We start from the raw sequence: 26800 nt of genomic DNA on the forward strand, positions 1-26800 counted from the left end.
GTGCAGGACACCATTTGGAGGCATTAGGACACGAGATTGCCTGCGGTGTTACAACATGGAGCCTCAATGTTGCAACATATTGAACAAAGTACTCAAAAGGAGCAGTCTATCTTCAGTGTTACGACATAGCCCTAAAATCAAACCAAAGCTCGTAAACTACTATCAGTGTAGTGACATAGGCCAGAGGGTGTCTAACACTGACGTGACATGAAGAATTAATGAGCCAAAGGTGTGTTCATCCACACAATGAAATTTAATGCAAAAATGTCAACCAAATTAGGTCAATGACAAGCAACCAACCCTAGGCCTATAAATTGAAAGCTCTAAACACTTTACGAACAATTTTGATTCGTTCAGTTTTTATTCAGTTTTCAATTTAGATTTGTATTCAATTTAGTTTTTCATTAAGTTTTTTCATTCAGTTTAGTTTTCTTTTATTTCGTTCTTTGCAGGAACCAGATTGTAGATTGGCATACTCGTTAATGGATTATTATTCACGCCTCATTAATATATTATCAGGATTTTTCTCATCTTTGGTCTTGATTCCTTTTATAATGTTTATCTTTATTATCAATTTCTTTATATGTGTTAAATCCATGAGAAACTAATCTGGTAAGGGAGAGTAACGAGTGGATGTGGGATTGATTAACTTTTAAGAAAGGATTCTTAGCGAATCAGCTGGTTGGGATAGGAATAACTTAAAATGTAACAGCTCGCTTAACGCAGATCATACCGATATGTTTTTGGCATACAATTGATTAAGCGAAGGGTAGTAAAAGGATAAGACTAGTGAATTATTCGTTAAAATGTTTAGTTGACGTATTGCATGAATTTGACAGTACACCTTGTAACAGTACGCCCTGTAACAGCCCGCCTGGTGAGGTCTCAATGTCTAATTATTGTTTAGATTATTTTTGGAATTAAGTGTAGAGATGAGTAAGTAAATTGTTTGTTTTGGTTAAGTTGTATGTGCCATTTGGTGAGCTCTTAGGTTGGCAAAGATATGTGGTTTAGTGGAATATGACGTTAAGTGTACGCCACCCAAATGCTTTGGCGAACTCACTTGGTTTACTGTTGAATGAATTTGTTTATTATTAAATAAGGAAATTTAGTTAGTTAAATTGAGACTTAGAATGGAACTAAGCTACTATAGATGAAAAGACTTAATTTTTTATAAGCGCACTTAATCACGAGAACGAAGAGTGCTAGTCTCCGTGCTTAAGTATATAAGGATAATAGTGCCTTCACCAAAAATCATTTTCATTGTATTTGTGTTCATCTTTCTCCTTGATTTGCTTTGCATTTTCTTAAAACTAAAGTCTAAAAAACTTGCCTGAAGTTGGGTTTACTGTAGTCAGCCAACTTATACATTTTCCATAGCTCTCTAGTAATTACTGATGAGCTATAGGTTATTTTTAAGGCTATTTACGTGTTTTCAATTCTGCATGCATAAGTTTCAGATTGGTGTGTAAGGAAGGAAAATTCTTGGGTCTAGGTTAAGTGTTAATGTTTCATGCATGCATGTGTAGATTTGATGATGTAGTAATCTAATAAGTTTAAATAATCTTATTCTTAGCTCAAGACGCTATAGAAGGTCCGAGTGACGAAAGCAAAGAACCTGCTATTTAGACTTTGTTATTTTTCTGGTGATTTCCTTCTTACTTCAATGTGTTTTGATTATCTTTAATTTATAATATTGTATGGTAATTATTCTTATTGTGTAAAGGATGATCAGTGTATGTGTATTCAAATAATGGTTGTCTATCCAGAGTTATTAGTTTGAGTTCTGTATGTTTGGGAAATTAAGTATGGGCCATTTTCATGTTAAGCCACTACCATCTGATTCTAAAATGAATGGTATGACATGAACTGATCTACAAAAATGGAGTTAAAGGAAACATGTTGTGTAGCTTCCGACAGGGCAAATATATTTTGCCAACTAGATTAGCATAACACAATTGAACATGCTAGTGAATGATTTTGAATTGGGAGCTAGAAAGAGAGAATGTATTTGGATAAAACAAAAAAAAAGATATGAATCTGACTCTAAACTCTGGGTATGTGGCTGGCATAAAAATGAAATGTTTGAGTTTTGTTGTGTTGGCGTATAGTATTCACCCATGTGACACGCCATTGGCGTATTGAGTCTGTCTTAGTTCTGTATGCGCCTTTAGGTGTACTCTGAAATGTTAAGTGATTCCTTTGAAAGATTGGATTGTGCTATTACTATTCTGCTTAAGATCTTTATGGAACTCACTAAGTTCTTTTGAACTTACCCCGTTACTTTTTTCTTTCTCAATCCTACTGTTGAAGGAATACTTTCTGACGGACTACGTCAGAGGATATCTGCTACTGTGAGACATCTGTTTATTTGTACTATGAATGACATATGGTGGGTGATGTCTATTTGTATTTTGAGATGGAATTGTAATCGAAATTTATGATTGTTAAACAAATATGCTAGTATGATTAATAGATGACTAGATTGTGATTACTTAATTGATTAAATTCATGAATATCGAGATACCTAGGGATGACCTAAGGCATTGTTTGGTTGAAACTAACAACAAAAAAGCCAACCCTATTCATCGACCTTTAGTACGTATATTTGAGCCAAAATCACTTCTTGAAGCACCGTCATACAAAAACTCACGAAGATATATTGTAGTTACCTTTTTCTTTGGTATTTGAACTGCACAAATATTAGACGCTGGGCCATACATATTGAGGGATAGGAAGATACATAACGGCGGTTTTGTAAAAAAAGAGTGAAATAGGAAGAAGTAGTGTGATACAGTAACTATAGGTTAAGCTAAAAAGGTGCGAATAAAGAACAAAATTATAAAAAGTCAAAAGAAGTAGAAAAAGAAGAAAATCAGTAAGAAAAGCATTAAGAGTGAAAAAACATTGAAAAAGTCAAAGTGACCCAAAAACAAGGTCACAACAATAGAAATACTCGTTCATTAGTGCACAAAAACTCATAAGCTGACCTTAGTTTCTATTATTACATATATGGAGAAATAAGAAAGGTAAGAGAATAAGAGATAAGGTGGTGAACAGTAAAGGGACACTAAAGGGGGTGAATAGGGAACAATAAGATGTGCCAAACTAATTTCATGCTTGCAAATGTTTTGATGATCCATGTTCTTCAATTCCATACCAACCTTAAGCGAACATTACAAGATGAAAATTACTATGCCATCTAGGTAACTCTATTTGTGAGTGGATATTGTATTAAGTGATTGTAATAATAGTTGTTTATATTTTACTAGGTATAATCAAAACCCCTATGTAATTTCTTGATGGACCAATATATTTGATGATCTTTTTGTCTATATACTTTGTAATATACTGAGTTGAGGTATTTAAGGTTGATAGTGGTAAGTTCTTTACATATCATGCCAGGATTATGTGTATTTATGATTACTCTTATTTACTTTGCTCTGAAACTAATCTTTGTATCATACTTGCTCAAGGGTCATCTTTCATATTTTTACTTTTTATGATTTCTTCCTTGAGGACAAGCAATGACTTAAGTGTGGGGGAGTTTGATTTGCTGTAATTTGTTGTAGTAGATTAAACTATTTTCCGTACTTAATGAGCTCGTATGAAAGCAATTTAGCTATGTTTTTATTTAGTTTTCGATTTAGTTCATAGTTAATAAAAAGTGAAATTTGAGCTATTTATATCACATTGGAGGCCAAAGTAGGCCTAAAGGTAGGCTAACATATTCAGTGAGTCTGTAGGACACCATTCGGAGGCATAAGGACACGAGACTGCCCGCGATGTTGCAACTCGGAGCCTCAATGTCACAATATAGTGAAAAGAGTACTCAAAAGGAGTAGTCTACCTTTAGTGTCGTGACACAACCTTGAAATCAAACCAAAGCTCGTAAACTCCCATCAATGTTACGGCATTGACGTGACGTGAAGAATTAATGAGCCAAGAGTGTTTTCATCTGCAAAATAAACTTTAACTCAAAAGCATCAGCCAAATTAGGTTAATGATCAACGGCCAACCCTAGGCTTATAAATAGAAAGCTCTAAACACTTTATGAACAATTTTGATTCATTCAATTTTTATTTAGCTTTCAATTCAGCATTGTATTCAATTTAGTTTTTTATTAAGTTTTCCATTCGGTTTAGTTTTCATTTATTTCATTCTTCGTGGGAACCAAATTCTAGATTGACATACTCTTCAATGAATTATTGTTCATGCCTCATTAATATATTATCAAGATTTTTCTCATCTTTTCTATTGATTCCTTTTATAATGTTTATCTTTATTATCAATTGCTTTTTACGTGTTAAATCCATGGGGAACTAATTCAATTGGGTGATTAATAAGTGGACGTGGGATCGGTTAACTTCTATGAAGGGATTCTTAGCGGATCAGCTAGTTGGGATAGGAAGAACTTAAAACTCTAGGCTTGACGACTCTATGAAGTCATATAAGTGGGAATGAACCAGAACTCGGTATTGCCCATCCGTGAAAACCTTACCCCAATCCGGTCTGGACTATGATATCGAGAGATAAGTAGTTCTTTCTAACTCATTAGGTTAGTGGAAGACCGAGAGGCCTTACTAGGTTAATGGCTAGTTGATTGAATAGAAGTCGAAATAGGAGTTAATTATGAATTTTGATACGAGTTAGTCTTTCATCGTTAAATTTGATAAAGTCTGCAGTTTGTTTTCACCATAAATTTTATTATTTTTATATAGAATAGTTTCTCACCACCTTATGATTAATCATAATATAATTTAATTAATTTATTAATTAGAACTATTAGAATAGAAATTAATATTAGTTTAGTCTCGCCTTCCTAGGGTACGATCCTTGAAGTGCTTCCATACTTCGTTGTAAACTATATTACAACATGACCCGTATACTTGCAGATACTTCCTTAATTCTCATCCTTAGTAGTAGTATTCACACTTCCTACGTTGGTACGTCGAGAGGTGGTCACAATCCTATGGTTTAATCTCTCTTAGTCTAAGCCAACTAAATTGGGGTAAACCCTAAACCCTTAGTCAATCAATCCCACTTCCAATTTTAATCACCCTAGGGTTCTTAATTCACGGCCATACTAGATGCAAATTTCCCTAACCAAATTTTAAATATTCAATTGAAATGTAAAAAATATAAAAAGGGAAAAGAGAAGTCTAGATATGAAATTGTGTGTTGAAGATCGATTCGTAAAGCCCTTGGCAAAGATGTTGATCATGATTCGATCGGAGCAGAAACGAAGTAAACAAATTGAATTGCAAAAAGAAACTAAAAATTAAACTTGAATTAAACTAGAAAATAAATTGAATGTAAAAATCTCAATGTAAACAGTAATTCTAAGAACAATAAAATTCAATAATTAAAAAAGATCCCTAATTCATTCTTGGGCACTAATATTTATAGGCTTTTTGTTAAATGAAAAATATTAGGTACATTAAAGTTTACTAAGCATGTTAATTTGTATTGCACGAATTAAAAACACCCTTGGCTGATAATTGGACCTTGTCAAACTTATGTCCTGACACCCTATAGCTGGTGTCGCAACATTAAACATCGAGTACTCCCCCTATTTAGTTCGAAGTTGGCTATTGCGACATGGGGTAATTATTTTCACGACATCAGTTGCTAAATACCCCGCCCCTAAGTTTGAAGTTTGTTGTTGTGACATTGGATTGTTGTTGTTGCGGCATTGAAGGTTAAGTATTCCTCTTTTTGTTTCGAATTTGGGTGTCCTGACATTGCAAGGTGATTTTCGTGACACTGGAGGTGGAATGCTTCCTTTGAGGTTCAAAGTTTTTGTCGCGACATCCTCTCTGAATTTTGCAGCATTCAAGGTAGGTCATTGACTCATCGGCCTAAAATAATGTCTTGTACACTCAATAAACACATTAGTCCTTCCTTAGGCCCAGATTGGCCTAACAAGTCACAAAACATACTAAAATGCTCATTTTATCGAATTCAAATATACAAATACTAAATCGATAAGCTAACTAAGAAGATAAAAAAATACTTGAATACATGCTCATTAGGTGTTGAAAAGAACCTAATTTGCCATAATAAATTGCAGTAGATCAATATGTAATCTAAGTGTGGGGGGAGGGGCTACATTGGTTTTTTTTCTTTATTCTATGTTTTCTTTTTGTTAGCTTACTGTTTTAGGAAATGTTAATTTAAAAAAAATTTAAAAATTTCTCGGTTTATAGATTTTTTGTGCATTGTGCATATGAATATTTGGTTCACTTGATGTGATATACTGTAATTGGCTCTTTGACTCATACAAAATTTGCAAGATTATAGTTGAATTATATTCTTTTGAACTTAAATTAGTTAGTTCATTTAATTAGATTGTGTAATAGGGTATTGGTAGTTGCTATATGTCGAAGTATTTAACTTTATGCCATATGATAAATAGAAGTGTAAATGGATGTATATACACAGCTTTGGAATTTGATGTTTTTTATGGAATTGAAAATTGAAGCATGCTTTGAATTTATATTTATTGAGATGTTTAAGGATGACCTAAGGTATTGTTTGATTTGCTAAGAGGCTAAATGACTAACCTTGATGCTATGTTATCCCCAATTCCCATGATTTGAGCCTCTAATTATCATTTCTTGATGAACCTATGTTTTTGGAAAACTTGAGCTTAAAATGAGTATGAAACTTAAACCTTCTCTATCCTATACTTGATTTGCACTATGGTGGTTCCAAAATGAGTAATTTAGTGAAAAAGTGAGGAAATGGTTTAATATGGTAGGTAAAAATCTTGCTAAAATGTGCTTAAATGAATGATTTATGAATTAGTAAAAGAAATGTGAGGGTTAAAAGCATACTGAGTGGAATAAAAGCATATAATGTGTTGCTGCCGCCAAAGGTGTGAATATCAAGACTAGAAATACTGCAGCAAAACGATAAATAATAAACCAATGGTGTTTGCAAGTATACGAGTCAAATTGTAACATAGTAAAGTGTTACAATGAAACACTCCGGGAAGTATTTCGATGATCGTATCCAAAGGAAGTTGAATTAAATTAAAATTCACTTTTTTACACTTATAGGGCTAAACAGTAATAACAAAAAATTATAGTACGAAAAACCAAATTAAAATTAAATAACAGAAATAAAATAAATTAGAAAAAAAACTAAAGAAAATAAATTAATAATTGAAATTAACCCAATTAAAGAACTAGAAGATTAACTCATGTTAGTGTTCCTAATTAACTTCAGAATTCAGGTTTTATCAAATTAGATATTAACTAACAAGTTATTCCCTTTTGACCTCTAATTAATTATTTAATTGTCCAATACTTACTTATCTCTTGACCTCATTTTCTTGACCGAGATAAATTATGATTTACTCAGTAAACTTATCTTTCGACCTCATTTATCCTAAATTACTTTCTAGGGTCATCAATCCTAGGGTTTAATTACACATAATTTAAGCCAACCAATTCAAAAATTGTAACACCCTAAACTCGTTACAATTTATCGAGCCCGAATATAGGAAGCCACAATACTTAAATACTTAACAAAAATTTTACAACTGGGGAAACCCATACTAAACATACTTCTTATTTATTTATTTATTTATTTTTCTAAGTCAAAAGATTTGAAGGAAACGTTTACTAATTACAGCACATTCTCAAAATAATTATAATATAGTACGACTTAAATCTTTGTTCATGGCGTTGAGTACTATTTGCCCCATTCCTAAGAGTGTCCTTTTGTATGCATAATATTGCTCTTCAAACTTCCATCTTTGTGCATTCCTAGCTTGGTCCCTCCTAGCGCACTAGTTCAATTACAGGATCATGCATTACAAATAGGCAACTTTAAGTTCAATGGAACTTAGTGTGTCTCAACCAATATTACCTTTAAACGATGTGTTTGAATTCCTTGACTCAAAGATTTTGGACTTTCTTTCAAACTTGGGCAGATACTTTTCTGATTCTTAGCGGAAAACTATATGCCAACTTCTGCACTTGACCCCTTATACACATTTCGCTTGATTGGCAGATCACAGACTTCACACTTTTTTGCGAATCCTATTTCAGAAATATCTTTGAAGATAGAATTTGGATGCATTCCTCATAATGATGTACATACAGATACTACTATTGGCATATTCTTATATTGGCTCTGGTGGCTATCAGTATTTCAATCACATTATATCTTAAGTATAACCAAACAATGAACCTATTCCGAAGAATACAAAGTTTTAGATCATCCAATAGAATCCCAAATGACCTCGATACATAAAATGATTATTTCCAGGTTTGGTGGACACTTATACACCCATAATTACGAATATGCCAAGCTCTTTGTCCAAGTGGTTATTATGGTGGATTCATCAGTCGGGTACATTATCAAGAACTATTTCCAAAAATACCTTAAGGGCAACCCATATCTCGCGACAAAAAGTGGTCTAACAACTCATCACTTAGACATTATAGAAATCACCATACAGGCTTTCCAAATGACTTGCCACCAAGGCTTCCCAAATAATACGCCACATAGACCTTTCAAGTAATTAGCCACAAAAGCTTCTGAAATAATACGCCACATAGGCTTTTTAGATAGATATCCAGAAAGGATTTTTTGGTTTTCCGCCAAGGCACCACATAAACGGTCATGTTTGGAGATATGGATTTACCTAAACTCAGCATCACCTGAGGTTACACTGAATCCCTAGTAGACAATTGCAGCTTATCCGCCATTTCAAGAATATGCCATGGGCATGGTCTTTCCACATATCTGCCACACTGGCCTTTTTTTTCGTGTTTACTATCCCGACAGACATCATCAAAACACCACCACGGGGTCCATTATCATATTGCATATTTTCTCGACACTCTGTTCGAACCCCTGACCGCCTCCGATTGTAGTAACGTCCAGAATGTAAATACTGCAACTAAAAATATAAGACTTGAGGCGGTGTCTGCAAGTATACGAGTCAGGTTGTAATATTGTAGATCTAATTAGTAATTTAAATAAATCATATTACAATTAAACATAAATAAATGATTTTTTTTGTTTTTATAACAAAGAAATAAAAACTTGCATAAAAATAAAGTGAACTTCGAATGAATGAAATCTAAGCTTAACCAAATCTAAACACGGGTGATTAGCTCGCTTCGATGGTCATAGCTAATTCCTATTTGAGGTTTCTATTCAATCAACTAGTTGTTACCCTAGCAAGATCTCTCGATCTTTCACTAAACTAACGAGTCGGTAAGAACTACTTATCTCTCGACCTCACAGTCCATACCGGTTCGGGGCTAAGGTGTTCACGGATAGGCCATACCAATTTTGGGTTAATTCTTACCTAAATGACTTCCTAGGGTCGTCAAGCCTAGGGTTTAAGTTCTTCCTCTCCCAAACAGCTGATCCACTAAGAAAACCTTATATAATAATTAGTTAATCACACTTCCACTCACTAATCCCCCATAAGAGAATTAGTTCCTCATGGAATCCATAAATACAATAAACTTGATAAATAAGATAAACATAAATAACAAATCAAGAATAAGGTTTGAGATAATCCTCAATTGTATTAATTGATGTAAGCACAAAATCAACAAGGGTTTGGTTGAATCTACAAATTGAATTCTCCGAAGAACACGAATGAAAAAGAACTGAGAATAAATCTGAAGTCTAAAAAAAACAGAAAACTAAAAACTAAATTACAAGGGAAATTCTGAACTGTGAAAATTGTCCCCTAACAAGTGCTAAATGAACCTATTTGTAGATTTATGGTTAACCGTTTGCTTAGATTTTCGTGTTAATTTTCATTGTGCGGGCCAAAATGCTCATCACTCATAATTATTCCCGTACAGGGCCAAAACCATCTGGAGTGTCACCCTTTCACTTTATATGTACTCTCGGTCCCCCTAATTTCCCTACCAAATCTAGGGGTAGGTAAAAGATAATCCAGCGAAAATCTATGTTACTATTTGGCCAGTCATGGGGAGGCTCAAATCAATCCAATTGACTCCTAATTGATCCTGTTTTGAGAACCAACTTGAACAATGATCATGCAAACCGAGGATACTATACCTTGATGGTGAATCGTATATGGCACGGTCTTAAAGACAATTAAGTCTCCTAAAACTTTCTCGTACACTTGGTAGGCTCTTCGTGCTATGCCAAAACTCTGGGCGTACTCTTTCTTGTATGTATTATTTCTTCACATGAATATATCCTGTAATTAAATCCTTATATATCACTAACGGGCGGATAATTTAATGCTAGTATGTGCTAATATACTAATTCGTCGACAAGCTAACAGGGTGGCGATTTATGCTTCCATAGTGCACCAAAAAATTTAACACGCATACCTCACTCGCCTTTTTGGATCTGCCATTTTTGGGATGTGACAATTCTCCCCTCCCTCATGGAAATTTCGTCCTCGACATTTTTACCAACCTGGTAACGCTATTACCAATTATGCGTGGCCAACTTCCAAGATCAAACACAATATATTGCTTGGCAAAAAGCCAAAACATACTCATAACAGAATTCTCGTTCGTGACGTACACTCTGAAGATTCCAACTGCGTGAATGTAGATAGACAATCTCGATTAACAAATTCCAGGCTTGCAGGCATAAGTGGAGGGTACTCCTATGTTTTTAAACATCTAATAGCATTAGCCTTGACAAGTGTTGAGCTATGATTACAAAATTCGAACAGTTGGCTTTGAAATTGAAACTTCTCATGTACACTTGATTCTTTATAAATATTCGGTGGTTAACACTTTCCTCCCAAATTTTTCTTTGCATTATTGAAGCCTTAATTTCTTTCTCTACCAAAGTCTCTTTGCTTCTTTTCGACTTCAGTTCTCAACTTTCTTCAGAGGTAACTATCTTTCTCTTTCTCTTTCTATTGTTCAAAATAGTAAAAAAAAACTTCATGTGGAAGAGGCCTTGCCCAAAGTAGCAGAAGCAAAAACCCTAGAAATGCTGTCGTGATTGAACCTAGAGGTCCTAATGGTACCAATTGCATGCTTGCTCCCATTTATGAATAGAACACTATCGAGGAAGAGTCGACTCAATACTTAGGGGCTAGAGGTCTCATTCGTCCGAACTTTGCCTACGATTTCCCTTTAGTCAAAGGGGAGTGTCATTAGAGCGACAACATTGAGGGCTTTATTCTTCTCTTCTTCCTGGTCGAGGCTGGGTTCCACTTGGCTCTTCACGCCTTCTTCTGTTTGGTGCTTAACAAATATGGCATTACACTAGGGCAACTCTCTGACCTTTCCTGGTACATATTGGTGGCTTATTTCATCGAATATTGCTTGCTCCATGAGCCATCTATAATTGGCATGTAACGCCCCAAAATTTGAGCCTAAAAGTATTGGGCCTTGAGCAAGGGAACAGTTAGGAAATTGTGCAAAAATGTATGTCTGCTTTAGTGGTTAAGGGTCCTAAGAGGAGTTGGAAAAGTCTTGGGTTCAAACCTGAGCTTTAGAAAAAATTTTGGTTTTAAGTGGATAAAATCCTAGATGCTTGGATGTAGGCCTTTTAAATTATTGTGTTAAAAAAATGACATCAGGAAGCATGTGGTCTAGTGGTTGTGACATCATTAAGGTTACAAGGGAGCTTGGGTTCAAGTCATGGCTCTTGCATTTTATTTTGGTTTTTCTTTTAACAGAACCTGGACTTTGACCTTTAGACCTTTTAATTAACTGAAGATAAAATGTGGCACAAATGAGCTTGTGGCCTAGTGGTGGTGGCATGAATTGGCTGATGTGAGAGCTTGGGTTTGAATCCCTTGGAATGCAAAGAGTATTTATTTTATTTCCCTACAGTATGAGAAGTGGAGTTAGATTGAAACTCTACAAGGTGAAGTTTGAATTGGTCTTGGAGTTGCTATGGAGAATATCAAGGAGGGATTTGTGGAGATTTTCAAGGAGTTTGAAGGGGGAGGAGAGTAGTGCCTGAATAGGGACTCTAAGGCCTTAGGAATTTCGGCTGAGGGGTTTTCTCTCAGTTTTGGTCAGTTTGTCATCGATTTCTGAAATTGTGAAGGCTTTTTTCTTTCTCTGCTCTTTTGTGCCGAATTTACAAGTAGCCATTTGTGCATTTTGGGTATTCGACTCCTACCATTCTGGTAAATTAAACTATTTTATTTTCAAGTACATTCCTCTCCCCCTCTTTTGCATCAACATCTGCCGAAACCTTCTCTTCTTCTCTATTCTTTTCAAGTTCGGCCAACTGCTTGTTTCATCCCTTCTAGCCAATTGATTCTTTCGACCAAATCTGTCGCCCTAGCCCTTGGGACTCTTCCTCCTTTTCGACTTGTGAACGAAAGTTCTCCCCTCCCTTTTCGATTCCGACTCTTCTCTTCTTCGTGTTGCTCTTATTCTAGCCAAAACTCAACACTGTCCCCTCTCTGTTTCGGTTTTGCAAGTATTTGTGACAAAACGTTAAATGGTTGTATTCCCCCTTTCCATTCAAATCTGGTTTCTTTAAACTTTTCCTAAAAGCCGAATATTCTTTTGGTTGAGAAGATGGTATTTTTGGATTTAAGCCACATTTTCAATTGACCCTAGCTAACAAGATCTGTTTATAATTCAGATTCTCGACAAGGCGTGTGATCAATTTTGGGTTAACGATCTTAGAGGATTAAGCCACCCTCATTCAATCAAGGTAAGGTGGTATTTTTAGGCTAAAAGTTAAGAAGTGGTTAGCTTGATTCGTCAGTTAACTAACTGAAGGTTGGAATGAATGTAGGTTGGTGCTCAAGAGTTTTTGGCAAGTGTTCGTAAACAGGTATGTACACACCTTGATCTGACTGTAACACGACAAAAGTTGAAAAGCTGGGAATACGGTGATTGAGGCCACATAGGCGTACGAATGCTTGTGTGGTGAACCGAGCCCACGAAATATGGGTTAGACTGTAGAGGCCACCACGAGCATTCTCGTGCTATTAGGCCGTTATGAGCCACGTTGGGCTGAAATGGGTAGTGTGAGCCCAAAGGGCTCGTGGGCCCCACACAGATAAAATCTACGTTAAGTGGAAAATTCTGGACTGGGCCATGTAGTTCGCGTAATCGTGACTAGATTTTGGCCAAATAGGCCACACGAGCGTGTGGGCCCATTTGGGCTGAATATGGGCCTTAGGCCCATTTACACTGTTATGACCATTTAGGTTATCTGTGTCGCTCGAGGTGACTGTAGACCTTTGAAAAGGTTGTTAAATGATTGTAATGCCCCTAGAGGGTAAATGACTATTTTTCCCCTCAAGGGTAAATAACTGATTTGTGCTATGGTTTGATTGACTTAACTGTGAACGATATGATTGTTTCTGAGCATGGCATACTGCATACATGACATACTGCATGGGGTTAGGATATTGTATTGGAGGAAGTGATTGATATGTGAGGGTCGCAGGGGTCGCATGAAACGACTGTGGACCCACCGATGGCTTTAAGTCGATTATGTGATTGGTAGCTCTGCTGTAATATTGGTTAGTGCTGCAACCAATGCTACTTAAGGAGTGTAGGGATGGGTGGGTCAATTTAATCCCTACAGGAGTGCAGGGTTGGACAAGAGATGGAGTGCAGGGTTGGTATGGTTATTTATGCATTGCATATACTGATTCTGATATTGAGATGGGCTTAGGCCCAGATATATGTGATATGTGCCATTTGTTTTAGGCTCGGGTCCAACCGAGGCTGATGGGAATAAGGCCCAATTGTCACCGTTACTGTATTGGGCTAAGCCACACTGTACTGTTACTGTTAAAGGGCTCAGGCCTAGACTGATTTTATATTAACTACATGTTATTTTGCTAATTTTTTGTAATAATTGGGCTAAGCTGTCGAGAAGCATAAGTAATAACCTTGTCGTCCTACATCAAAACACATCTTCAACCATTCAAAGAAGCTTTGTAAACAACAAACTCCTTCCGAAATTCAGCTCGTGTTTACACTGGTGCCTCTGTCAACATACTTTTCAACTTATCAAAACTTTGCTGACATATCTCCAACCACACAAAGCTAACATCTTTCTGTAATAGTTTCGTCATAGTTAAAGCTATTACCAAAAAGTTCTTAACAAATCGTCGATAGTATCCAGCTAATACCAGGAAACTATGTACCCTAAAAATGTTTTGTAGAGGTTTTTAGTTTAAAATAGCAAAAAATTTGCTCGGATCAACTCGTATCCCTTTAGTTGAAATCACATGACCGAGAAATCTAAATTATTTAAGCGAAAACTCGCATTTACTATACTTGGCATAAAGTTGTTTTTCAGGCAAGGTTTGAAATACGATCCTTATATGCTGGGTATGCACAGAATTATTTCTGGAGTAAATCAGGATGTCATCAATAAAAAAACAACAAACTTGTCGAGGTGAGGCTAAAAAACCCAATTCATCAAATCTATAAATTCTGTGGGGCATTCGTCAATATGAATAGCATGACTAGAAACTCGTAGTGTCTGTAATGGGTTCTAAATGTTGTTTTCGGTACATCGACATCTTTAACTCATAACTGATAGTAACCAAATCTGATATCAATCTTTGAAAACACTATGGCACCTTTCAACTGATCAAATAAATCATCAAGAATAGGAAACGAATATTTATTATTTACCGTGACTTTTTCAATTGTCAATAGTCTATACACAACCTCATTGACCTGTGTTTCTTTTTTACGAAAAAATAGGTGCACCCCAAGGTGATATACTCGGTCAAACAAAACCTTAATAAATTAATTCATGCAACTGAGATTTTAATTCTTTTAATTCAGTTGGAGTCATTCTGTATAGAGTAATTGAGATCGAAGCAGTCTCTGGCATAAATTCAATAGCAAACTCGACTTCTCGCTGTGATTGCAAACTCCACAACTCTTCAAGAAAAACATCTGTAAACTCGTAAATTATTGGTACTTGATCAGCTTTCAATTCAGATACTTTAGAATCCAATACAGAAGCTAAAAATGCATCACAACCTTTTCGGATAAATTTATGGGCAAAAATTGATGAAATCATATTAGAAGCATATTCAAGCTTAGCAGATTCAGTAGAAACCAATTCACCGCTCTGACATCTCAAATCAATTTGTTTCTATCGACAATTCACAAAAGCATCATGAACAGTCAACCAATTCATTCCCAGGATAACGTCAAAGTCGTTAAAGGAAAGTAACATCATATTAGCAGGAAAGGCATAGCCTTTAATTTTCAGTGGACACTGTTTGTAAACCAAATCAACTATGACACTCTGTCCTAAAGGATTTGTTACTTTAATGACATACTTAGTTCACTCAACTGGTAGATTCTTTCCAGTTACTAACGTAGTGCAAAATATGAATGTGTCAACCTAGGGTCAATTAATGCATACACAATAATATCAAAGATAGAAAAGGTACCAAAAATAACATCAAGAGTTGAGGCCTCCTCACATACATGAATTGCATAAGCTCTGGAAGGAGCTCGAGTTTCATTTCGTACCGCTGAATCCTTGGTCCCGCTTCTGCTAACTCCAGTAGTACCATTATTCCCTGGCTGTCTACCTCTAGTAGTAGTAACAACAAGTTTTGCATTATGAATTCTGTTTGGCACAATTTGATTCGGGCAATCTTTCTTGAAATGATTTGGAGACCCACATTTAAACCAGGATCTGTCTTTCAACCTACACACTCCAAAATGATATCGACCACAATGGCAACATTCAGGTTTGTTTACATTTTAAATGTTGCTTGTGGTGGCTACTGAAGGTGTCGGTGATCTCATGTTGTTCTGTTTCAATCAATCTCTGCCCAAAAATCCAAATGGTGCTAAAAAATAGCTACTCGATTCTTTCATCTTCCTCTATAGGGGAACATAAAATGTTTCGGTTGAGTTATGTTTATTGAAGTCACGAGCTTTCATCTCATCCTGTTTCTTGTAATTGTAAACTTCTTTCATTTTCTGAGCTCGAATAAGACAATACTACAAATTCTCTATTTTCCATTACATCAACTAACGGCTTGATTTCATCATTTAAGTTGTCTTCAAAATGAATGCAGATTTCTTTCTCAATATACACAACTTCACGAGCATATTTACTGAGCTGAACAAACTCATGCTCATCCTCTGCAACTGATCTATTACCCTATTTCAGCTCGAGGGATTCATTTTTATTCTTATTAAGATACCTTTTACTGACATATTTCTTTCGGAACTCAGTTTTGAAGAATTTCTAGTTAACCCGTTCCTTAGGTACAACTGCAATTAAAGTCGTCCACCAATAATATGTCTCCTCTTTTAACAATGGCATGGTGCATCTCATAACATCTTCCAAAGGATATAACATTTTATCTAGAACTCTCTGTGTATGATGATAAGTCTAAATTATATAGGTTTTTTTAGTACCTTTTTACTTGGAATTTATGCATATCTCTAGCATTTCGATAGTTAATTGTGTAATTTTAGTTCATACGGAGACATTGGGCATAATTTTAGTAAAATTTTTCATTTTATATAATTTCACTTTATTATGATACATTTTAAATTCTTGCTTAAATTGCTGCAATTGGACCATCAAATTGCTCAATGTTGGGAGCTATAATAAGGACACACATGCAAGAAAGATAATTATTTCATATTATGGATGACAAGCTAATGAATTGGACTTAGAGAATTGTTCTAACCCAACTTCGAAGATGATTGCCAACAAGAATTAAGTCTACCTCCAATTGGGTTGCCAAATCATCTAATAGGGGGAGAAGAGCCCAAATTCAAAAAAGACATGAAGAGCAGCCCAAAACAACTTTTGGAACAATTATGGCATGTGTAGAAAAATCACATAATGGCCCCAACAAGTTGTCATAGCCACCGTCCAACCCTTCTCCTTGAATCCAGCAAAAATCGAGTACAAATCAAGCAACCAACAACTCCTTCCTAAGGGATGTGTATGCTATTTTTAGCAAACTCTCAAGCTCCACCTCAAGTATAAATAGCACTTTCCCTTCATCTTTCAAGTCATCCCTCAATCCCTCAACACTCAACATTCTCTCATTTTTCTCTCCTCTCTTCCACGCCTAAAGCTCTCCATCTTCCTATTTTCTTTTAGCTAGCATTTCCTTGAGAGAAAAACTCTCTTGGTCGACCACCTTTAGGAGAAATTTTTGAATGAGCAACCATAGAAATTGGAGGAAGCCACCATAAATAGTCGTCAAGGAATCACCAAATTCATTAGGAGTTTCTTCTTCCTTTATCTTTAATTTGTTCTTAGTATTTAAACATATTTGCAAATTTTTTGACTGTTTTTCCATTAATGATGATTACTTAAATTGTTTCAACAAGAATAATTCATGTTTAAATGCTTTGGTTAAATTCATTCAATTCTTGTTTATATTGTTCTGTGCCTCAGTTGTTCATTCTTCCAATTAAAATAATTCATGTTATTCATGCATTAAAATATGTTTGAATCCATTAGAATTAGTTGCTTAATCCGACCCATATGGTGATTAATGGACACAATATTCGAAAGGTGCATGCTTAATTTATATCCAACCCAGAATAAGTAAAAGATTCTTAATAATTCCAAAAGAATGCTATTACCTTAGCTTTAAGTTTATGTGATTAAATTGTTTCAAACCGAACCAGTCCCTGTTACTTCACATAAATTCTAAGGAGTCCTTAGTTAAATATTGACATAGAAATATGCATGTTTTCCTAAGTATAAGACTTCAAAATAACTTATATTAGATTCCAAGAAAATGAATGATCGAGTTGCCTTGGAATTTTTTTCGGAACATTGTTAAACAAGATAAATAATGAATTGAGTCGAGTGTTGTTGCTGTTAAAACTTTTGATTTGTTGCCAAACTATTCAATTGCATTTTAAACCATTTCATTACATATAGGTAAATTCATTCGCATATATTTGATTAATTAAATTTTAACATCCATCACTTCAAAATATTGTGTTTTCTTAACCAACTTGTAAATATTAATTTTAGAATTATTGGTTTAAGCACAATCCCTATGGAGACAATACCCTTTTTACTTACTTATTACTTGATAATGATTGTGTATACTTGTTAATTCTGTCATGAACTAAGTTTTTGGTTCTGTTGCCACGGACTATTAATTTAATCATTATTTGTGAAATTATCCCTTGCAATTTTGGTTTATTTTTATCTTTATTTAATTAATCTTTTATTTTTTGTGATTTTCTTTTCCATTGTTTATTCGCATAGATCGAATCATCAATTTAATCCTTATAGACCCTAAAATCGAGTGGGCATTTAGACAAAGGAGACAAGAAAGACTAGCCTAAAGACAAGCCGCAGAAATATACATTGAAAATCAAAACGAAGTTCAAGGGAATGGAGCTACTAATGCTAGTAATTCAATCCTTATTGCTGATTATAGGAATCGAGCTCAAAGGCAGTATGATGTGCCACTCTTTAATGAGATAAATTAGGAATTAAGAGACCGGAGATCGAGACACCATAGTTTGAATTGAACATGCAATTCTCCAGATGCTTTAGAAAGTGGGCAAGTTTAGTAGAATGCCTGCAGAAGATCCACACCTTCACCTTCGACTGTTCATGGAGGTTAGTGATTCCTTCAAGATAGTTGGTGTAATTGAAGATGCATTGAGGTTGAAGTTGTTTCCATACTCGTTGTGAGATAGAGCACGTGCATGGATTAATTCATTGACACCTAGCTTAATCTCTGCATGGCAAGAGCTAGCAGAACGCTTTTTAGTTAAGGATTTCCCACCTAGCAAAAATGCTAAGTTGTGGAATGAGATCACCACTTTTCAGCAAATGGATGATGAATCCTTATACGACGCATGAGAAAAATTTAAAGAGTTACTTTACAAATGCTCTCACCAAGGGATTCTACATTGCATCTAGTTGAAGACATTTTATAATGGTCTAAACACACACATTAGGATGATGGTAGATGCTTTTACGAATGTTGCTCTCCTTTCTAAGTCTTATAATGAGGCTTATGACATCATTGAGAGAATAGCTAGTAACAACTACCAGTGGTCAACCAATCGCGTAGCTTCAAAAAGACGAGTAACAGGAGTACATGAAGTGCATGCTCTCACTTCACTTGCTACTCAGGTATCCTCAATTTCTGCAATGCTGAAATTTTTTTCTACTAAATGTGTAAAAAATGTTACAACTTAGCCACCATGCCAATTTGACATTATTTCCTACGTATACTGTGGGGACAAAAATTTGTTTGAGAATTTTCCATCAAATCCAAGTATATTTATTATGTAGGGAATTAAAAACAGAATAGAAGTGGACAAGGACCATAGTCCAACTTCTATAACCCTCATGGAGAAACCATCCAAAATTTTCTTGGAATAATCAAGAAGCTGGATCGAACAACACCTACATGCAATATAGATTAAATCAACCTCTTGTGTTCAATCAACAAGTTTAGAAACCACCAAAAGTTGAACCGTCCAACAATTTAGAGAATTTTTTGAAGGAATACATGGCTAAGAATGAAGCTTTAATCCAAAGTCAAGCAACAATATTGAAAATTTTGGAGAACCAAATGGGTTAGTGATAACTCTTTTCAAGAGTTATATTTCAAGACTCTAGATTGAATTAATTGTTTATAATTAAGTAAATATGTTTGCATTTTTATATATTTTTAGAACATTATATAATAAAGTTTGGATTATGGTATACATGTTATTATTTTTTACTTCTATTATTAGGGAAGAAAGGTGTTGTTTGTGGTTGGCAGTAGGTGCAGGATGAAGAAAAGAAGAGATGAGGGATAGGAAAATGAAAGAGTGAAATATTGTCATGACAAAATGTTAGTTAGATTGCAAATACAAATGCCATGGAAATTTCAGAAAGCTAACGTAGCATTCAATCCACGTCACTCTCAGCCAACTGTACTTGTACCAGATAAACCACCCTAAAAAAGAGGAAGCAAAAGGTGTGTGCTAAGAGGAAGGGACTTACCCTATAAAGAAGAAAAGAAAAGAGGATTGAAAAAGGATCGCAGAGAGAGAAAAAGAGAGAAAAATGATTTCTATCTCTCTGCATTAGATTCTCGTGAATTCTCCAAAAGAGTGGAAAGGGTAGTAGCTTACAGAGTAGAAGAATTATAGACGCAAGTAAGGGGAAGAGAAATCTGCGCTGGGTTTTGAATCAAATCTCATTATTAGAGTTAAAGCTGGAGTGGTGAAAGCTTCCTGCAATTCTACCTTTATTTTCTGATTTGAACTTCTGATTCGTGAATTTAAACAGTGATGTTGAATGCTTTTATTATGGATTCGAATGTTCAACCCATGAGTTGATTTTCTTTAGGTTGGAATTATTTTGGGTGAATGTTTATTATTTGTAATGACCATGGTTTGATTTTGAGTTGAATATTGTTTCATTCGTTTTGTGATTATTTTTAATACATGCATGCAAGCTCTAAATATAGATGACTGTGTAGCATGTTATTAGATTTGATTTAATTCTGAAAAGATTAACTAGATTGGATTATAATCGGATGACACAGATAAGTATTCAAAAGAATATTTGCAGCACTCTAGACATAAAAGTTGTTATCTGTATAAGGAAAGGGGCAAAAATCCAGATATTATTCTTGAGTTCTATAGACATACAAAAACTCAGAATGATAGCTCAAAGTCTGGCTTTCGAAAGAAGCATGCTGCAATAGTGATTTTCTGAGCAGTAGAATAGTTAAGATTTTGCCATGGCATTGTTATGTTATAAAAATAAACCCAAGTAATTCCAAAATTTATCTTTCAACAGTACAAACTCTTTCCCTCTTATTCTTTGAGAATTGCCATAGCATTTTACTTGCCTTAGCATATTTTTAGATATATTTGATTTTATTAATCCTTCATTACATCTATTTATCAATTAATTACATGTTCTTTTTGCACAGTTTAATTAGTCAATTTCATAGTAATAGCATAACCAATTATTTTAGTCAACTCCGATCCCTGTGGAGATGATTCTCACTCATCACTCTATTACTTGATTCTACGTGTATACTTGAACATTTACATCACACAATCACATTCGCATCAACTATCAACTATCAACTTTATTATAAATGACGCCTTAATCCCAAGTCAAGCAACAATACTGAAAATTTGGAGAACCAAATGGGTTAATTAGCTACGAAGCTTCGCAATAGACCACAAGGGGCATTCCCAAGTGACAGAGAAAATCTGAGGAATACGGGTTATTTGATATTGAAAAGGGATCTATCGAGGGACAGAAGAGTTTAATCCAATCTCGAGTATTTGATCTTGGGAAACTTGAATCTCAATGGGTAAAAGCAAGGATCATTTATCCCACCTATAACATTTCGTGGGTGGGACCTGTACCAAAGAAAAAAGGTATCATAGATAATGAGTTGATTCCATTAAGGACAATCACGTGTAGGAAAATTTGTGTGAATGACAGAAAGTTGAGCAAAGCAATGCAAAAAGACCATTTCCCGCTGCTATTCCTTGATCAATTGCTGAACATAATTGTTGGGAAAGGTTATTTTTTCTTTCTAGATGGGTATGATTATTATATGATGAATGGTTGTTTGGCATTGCCTTAGTTAGTGACGATCTCCAATGACATTGAGGGAGTTCTCTTCACTTTTTATGTCGTTTTTTTAGTTTTAGTTTTTTTTTCATTTGAAGAAAATGGCGAACCTAGAAATTTTTTTTCTTAAATTAGTACATTAAATTAATTATGTCTAAGGAGATTGGAACTTAAACGAGACCATTCGTGACCCCTCCAACCTTTCCTAGGAAATTAATTTGATGTAATTCTTTAAGAAACATTCTCTAAGTAGCCTAAAAGGAATTTTAATTTTACTTTTAATTTTATGTTCAATAAGAGGATCAAGATTGGCCCTAGTACTAATCTGTTTCTTTGTTTAGTTTTATTTTAGTCTAGATAATAAAATTTTGTAGTTTGGGCTTGAGGCCCAGAACAATGAAGAAGAGGAAAATACCTAAATTTTTGCCACCCTTAAGCTTCCTCAAAACCTTAAAATTGCCGCCACATATTTCTCTCCATGCCTTGCCGCACAAGTCTTTCTTTAGCTAAATTTTTGCTAAAAATTTGCCCTATTTTACCTCTATAAAAAACCCTTAACACCATATTTTTTTTTTCACAACACTTAGGCCATTAGCCCTATTTTTTCACTTTATTCTCTTCCCTTAGTCGCCGGCCTCAAAGCTCAAAAGCTTTCTCCCCAATTTTTTTTCTTTCTGCTGTCGCATTTCCCTTTGCCACAACATATCTCCCCTATCACTACCGTAACTCTGCTTCACCATAGCAACCATCCCACTCCGAGTCGAGTTTTGTTACAGCCTCCATATTCAACCTTTCCCTTTTGCCGCCACAAAGCCCTTGCAACAACTCTATTGCCACTGCACCATTCTTATTTTTATCCCTAACTCCTTGTCAATTAGCCATGACTCAAAAGAGAACTAAATCTTCAAAAACTTCTGTCGAAAATCCAATTGTGATTCAAGATGAGAAACCAAGGGAAAATTTTGATTTCATCTTCAAAAATCAACCCAATATGCCAGAAAAAGGTTTCAACTTGGAAAACATTGATAGAACGATTGTACCATTGTCAATTCAGGAAACAATTGAGGCTTTAAAGTGGAATCAATTTTGTGATGCACGATCTTTTCCTGAAGAGGAATTAGTACGAGAATTCTACGCCAATTTAACTGTGCCAAATGCTTTTAAAGTTCTTGTTCGTAAAAAGAAGGTACCCCTTACATCTAAATCTATTAACGATTTGTTTAATCTGCTTGATGTTGAAGAATATGAATACTCTGCCATGACGAAAAATATCAATTGGAATTTTCTTCGACAAGTACTTAACGTTGTTGCAAATTTGGGATCCCAATGGATTATAAAAATATATGACAATCACTCTTGCCGAAGGGAGTACTTAAAACTAGTGGCTAAGGTATGGTTCTACTTTGTACGATATAGCTTCATTCCTATCTCACATAGTTCCATCATATCAATGGAACAAATACTTTTGTTGTATGCAATTATGACAGAAAAGTCCATCAATGTGGGAAAATTTATTCTCAAGAAAATCCAAGATTGTGCTAAGAAAAAGGCAGAAAGTGCTTACTTTTCATTATTGATTACATTACTTTGTTTGCAAGCACAAGTTCAGTCAAAAGTGAACCTGAAAGGTTGTTATGTTTAAGGCTGCATAATAAGACATGATCTTTAAAGGTTAGTAGAGAATGTTGAATAGTTGAATCAGACTGAGCCAGACGAACCAGAATCTGACGATTCGTCAACCAAATCTGAAACAGAAATTGACTCAGTAACTGAATCAAGAAAAGTAGAACCTGAAGGAGAACCAAATAGCCCTGAACCATAATGGAACAGAAAAATACTAAACCAGTTAAGCCAAATGTTAATCCTGAGTTGACTATTCCGATGACCACTTCTTCGAACACCATCAATAAATCAGAAATTTCAACTATAATGGATAAGTGGAAATTTATACTTAACCAGCAACAGACTTATTGGAAATATGAAAAAATTAGAGATGATTCCATAATGAATACTTTTAAGAATTTCTCTAACAATTCCATTCTTCAGTTTCCAGATCATGTTTTTGAGTCATGGGAGCAAGATACAAAGAAAGAAGAGTTTGGGAATTCAAGCAAGAAAGGGAAGGAACAAGACAAAGGAGATGGTACAAATTAATAAAACGGGCGATTTCTTTTTTCTTTTTTGTAGTATTGTTTTAAAGACAATTTTATATTTACTTCAGGAATATTTTATTTTATACACAATAAAATTGAATAATTTGCAATTTATGAATAAACTAAGTCGATGCCTTTCCATTAATTTTGTTCTCTAGTAAAAAGGATAGTAGTGTGGTAAGGTGAATGTACATGTCTAAGGATTGCATTTTTCAAGAAAGACTTGGTACTTAAGTAGTCTTCATGACTCAGCTCGCTTTTCTGAAATCCTACTTGGTGTACAGTTCTTATTCACTAATTTGTTATTTTGCAATTAGGACATTTCTTCTTTTTAAAAGGGGGATATGGGCCAATCTTGCATGATTTTTTTTTAGAAAAAAAAAACAAATTTTCACGCATAAGTATGCTGAAATAAAGTAATGCACAAAAAAATATTTTTGTTAATAAGTTAGCTCATATGAAATTATCATTTCTCATTTTATTTAAGTTCTTTTTATATGTTAGATTAGTTATGAGATGATTGTATTTTTCATTAGTCTTATATAGTCTTTGCCATGAAAATTTACGTTCCTTAGAAATAGACATGCATGAAGGTTTAAGTCTTTAGAATTGTCTTAGTAACTTTCTTGAGGCTGAATCCTAGTAGGCATAAGAATTTGAAAATGATATAGGTACATTTTGTTTGGATCATTTGAGGCTTTCAAGCCTACCATATTTATAATTAACCATTGAAACTTTTCTTTGAGCTATATGGCCTTTGTTATTTGATTTACCTGTATCATAAGTCATCTTACCTTCTTTTCATAAGTTTTACCTTATCTTTGCACCAATTTTAAACTTTACTTGTTTTGGTGAAAAAAATCTTGAGAAAGAATTCAAAATGAGGTATATGCTTCAAAAAAAAAAGATCAAATGCTGATGTATGATAAAGTGTTATGATCAAAATGTTCAGAAGCATGAGTTAAAAATTAAGTTCGGGTATTCATTGCCGGATTAGGGTTACGGAGTATTACAAGAATTTACATTACAAACGAGTAGAATTTCTAACATCTCATAACATATCAATATTCATAATAAAACCAATTAAAATCATACATACTGCCCCTTATACAAGCCCTCGAGGCCCTAAATACGAGTTAGAAACAAGTCGGGACTAAATCAGAAACTCAGAGAATTTTTCAGAAAACACTAAAAATTTTCAAAGCTATAGGGGTCACACGGCCCTGTAGCCAGGCTGTGTGACTCACACGAACAAGAGACACGTCCGTGTGGGCATTCAAAATGGGGACACACGGTCGTGTCCCAGCTCATGTCCGTGCCCATGTAACTCTTTGACTTGGTCACACGGCCAAGCCACACGCCCGTGTGCTAGGCCGTGTACCCCTTCAAAGTAACCTCACACGCATATATGCCAAGCCGTGTGCTAGGTTGTGTAACAGGCTGACTTGTAACCCTTTGAAAGCTATAGGGGACACACAACCAAGTCACTTGGCTGCATATCACACACGGTTGAGACACATGCCCGTATGGACTAAAATAGGCTATTTTACAAGCCATTTTTCTCACCCAATTTGGCATGTACCTACAACCATAATTACACATACTTACAAGCCATAGCAAGGCATCCAAATCAAGCATAAGCAAACCTTAAACATATGATATATTTACATACAACCAATATGCCCTTAAGCACCTCAAATGACAACTCATAGCATGTATAATTATGTACATAATTTGACCAAATAAGCCAACAACCTTCCAAGCAATTTGCATCATTTCATGCCATTTAGCTTACTTGCCAAAACATACCAAAACTTCTCAATTGGTACAAATTATACCATTCTAAACTAACATCAATATACATATATGCCTTCCATAACAAAGCACCAATTTACAACAACTATATGACATATCCAATGTGCACATTCAACAACAATTTCATTTTTCCATAATTCAACCACATATCAACCATATTAAGGCAACTTATACACATCCAAAATATACCAAACACAAGCCAAACAAATGGTCAAATTATCAACAAAGCATATAGGCCAACATTAGCCAAAATAACCTATACATGTCATTATAACCAAAATTAAACCAATCGAAAGTACCAAAAGAGCCGATGGATAATGTGTTATAGCTCCGACAAGCTTCCAACCCAAACGAGTTTTTGATTCACTAAAAATAAGAAAAATACACCGAGTAAGCATTTAAGCTTAGTAAGTTCGTATAACATAGAATTTGACTTACCATTTAGTCACGATTTAGGTAATTAAACATAGCATATCCCAACTCAATTTGGCCAAATGCCTAAGCACATATTCACCAACATGTTAGCCATGTAAAACACATAATAGCCAAATAACATGGATGAACATAACCACTAAGCAAGTTTCATATACATATATCATCCATTTCATGTTTCAATATATCATATAATATCATTTTCATGTATTTCATGTATATACCTGTAATAGTTCTATCGAACTCATATCATCTTGTAACCGAACATTTCCCATTGAACCATTTAGAATATCGTTGGATACTTGAGATAGCTCACACATAGTGTGCTAAACTGTAATCCGTCAATTCCTGTACATGTATGCTCATACGAGCTATGAATCAGTATGCTCTCACGAGCTGGAAATCAGTAAGCTCCTACGAGCTGAGAATTAGTAAGTTCTCACGAGCTGGAATCGGTAAGCTCATACGATCTGTGGTGTCTCCGCAATGCATGCAGGACCTCAACCAAATCGGCAACCCTAATGACATGTCATTTGTATCCTACGAATTCCTAAAGTTCAAACGGGGCTTGGTAATCGTCGAACATCATCAGATATGCAATCAATATTTATACATGGAAATTATACAAATCACATACATATAATTCAATTAAAACATATAAATACTCAATTTAATTACACGAACTTACCTCGATGAGTACACGTAGATACAAAGGCGATTAATATGAGATTTTCTCTTTGCCTCGATCTAACTCCGTACGGGGTCTGACTGGATCTATACGGATAAATTTAATCCAATTCAATATATTTCACATTCAATTTAGTCCAACACACATTTTGGAAAATTACCATTTTGCCCCT

At 34.9% G+C, this 26800-nt stretch overlaps 1 non-coding gene across 1 annotated transcript; it reads right to left on the reverse strand.

The window, feature by feature from the left end:
• Positions 1-18738: 18738 nt before the first annotated feature.
• Positions 18739-18845, reverse strand: LOC121219620 (small nucleolar RNA R71). Its single transcript, XR_005916510.1, has one exon. It is a non-coding gene; the product is annotated as a small nucleolar RNA R71 (small nucleolar RNA).
• Between the last annotated feature and the right edge of the window lie 7955 nt (positions 18846-26800).

The sequence above is a fragment of the Gossypium hirsutum genome, chromosome D07 (genome assembly GCF_007990345.1).
Source record: "Gossypium hirsutum isolate 1008001.06 chromosome D07, Gossypium_hirsutum_v2.1, whole genome shotgun sequence".
NCBI classification, from domain to species: Eukaryota; Viridiplantae; Streptophyta; class Magnoliopsida; order Malvales; family Malvaceae; genus Gossypium; species Gossypium hirsutum.